We start from the raw sequence: 1,749 nt of genomic DNA, 5'->3' as shown, positions 1-1,749 counted from the left end.
CACTTAACATCAAATGAAAACAGGCTGATTTGAGAATGTATCACATGACTGAATGCCAGATGAAAATGGAGCAAAGTCTAAATGGTACTAAGAGAAAATGTTTATGACTCAAGTTGAAATGTTAATTAATTTGCAAAGAAAAGAAAAAAGACATTCTTAGTTATTCTAATCAGGAACTCAAAAAAGATACCACCCATGCACTTTTCTTGAAAAGTTTATGGAAAGACAGGTTCGAATGGAACAACATATTAATTAAAGACAAAAACTAAAGAACAGCAAAAGTGGGTTCAAAAACATTGTGACAGTCTGAGCTAAATGTATAGAATTAAGTTTTAAAAAATTCTGTAAATAGAATATTGGTACAGATGGAAAGTTTTTGTTGTTGTTGTTACTTCTTAAAATAACTAAAAAATAAAACTAATAATAAATAGGTTTATAATTCCAAATGATATTGCCAAAGAATGGAGGAAAGATGGGTATGTGGGGAATTAGAAGTGTACTAAATTCCTCATCTTATAGAAGAAGGAATCAAATTATTATATTATTCATGAATTGGATAATTAGAGAACCTATGTATTCAAATGTGATTTTGAAAAACCTAATTAGAAGAATTCATAATAGAATGTATACTTGTAAAAATGGGGAAAATAAAAACCAAGAAAAATTGTACTTTGGGAAGAAAACAGAATAACACAGTGGTTCAAATCAAGGTCTTTTGAGTCAGGGAAATCTGGTTTTTGAAAGTGGTTCTAGCATTTACTAATGTTGGTCTGGAAAATTTACTCACCTGCTCAGAGCCTCTCTTTTCCTAAAACTTGAATAACATGTACTTCACAGGGTAGTTGTGGGAATTATAGGAAATCTTTGTCTAAAGCAATTAGTCCAGTGCTTAGCCTAAGCATAAATCAAAAATAAAAATGAGTTGTTGGCACCTGAGCCAGTGGGGACTGGGTCACCCTGAGCTGGGATGGTGCTGAGATGCTGACCAGGTTCCTTGCCCTGCACTCCCAGGAACTGGTCAGAAACTGGATTTCCACTGTGGGCACGTGGGGTGCGGTGGGCACTGTGGGGCTGCCGTGGTCCACCAACTGGTGGCTGATTCTGGACTGGGTGACCTACATCAAGGGCAAGTTTAAGAAGGATGATTAATTAAACTGACCCCCCCCCCCCACAGGCCCCTCTGTTATCTGATGGTGCTGCCTCTTTCTATCTGCCTCTGGAACAGCCCACGCTCTCCGGACGGACCTCAAAGTTTAAAAAAAAAAAAAAACAACATGTTGATTGGTGTTGCTGTGCTTTTTGTCTTCGTTATCACTTACAGTAAAGGATTGAGAACACTTGAATCTCCCTGGTGCCCCACCTCAGGGAAGCTCTCCTAGCCCTGTTTCCTGAGCCCACTCCTCAGTTGTGTCTGATCTTTTAAAAATTTTTTGATTTGGCTCCTGTTCTAGATTTCTGATCGATTGCACAAACTTGACGTTTAGAATGTTCCTTTCTTTGTAAGATGAACTTGCCTATGACCAAGTGTGAGTTTGTCTGTTTTCATGCCTGCGGCTGTTTCTCATGTCAGTGTTCAAACTCAGGTCCTCTGAACCCTGCCTGAGCAAAACCCCCAGATAGCCCACTGTTTATATGATTATCCAGGATGAGTAGATGGACAGTTATAACAATAAATTTAGATGATTTAACCTTGTGTATTAGAATACTAAGACTTCAGGATTGGGTTAAGAAAAAATCCAACTGTGGCCT

General features: G+C 38.1%; 1 pseudogene; it reads left to right on the top strand.

Annotated features, from left to right (window-relative positions):
• The first annotated feature begins 323 nt into the window (after positions 1-323).
• Positions 324-1,376, top strand: LOC113607597 (cytochrome b-c1 complex subunit 10 pseudogene; annotated as a pseudogene).
• Positions 1,377-1,749: the final 373 nt, after the last annotated feature.

Source organism: Aethalodelphis obliquidens, unplaced genomic scaffold (assembly GCF_003676395.1).
Source record: "Aethalodelphis obliquidens isolate GAN/ISIS:26980383/991018 unplaced genomic scaffold, ASM367639v1 scaffold49, whole genome shotgun sequence".
NCBI lineage: Eukaryota > Metazoa > Chordata > Mammalia > Artiodactyla > Delphinidae > Aethalodelphis > Aethalodelphis obliquidens.
The sequence above is the reverse complement of the archived record's forward strand: the minus strand, read 5'-3'. Positions and strand labels throughout refer to the sequence as shown.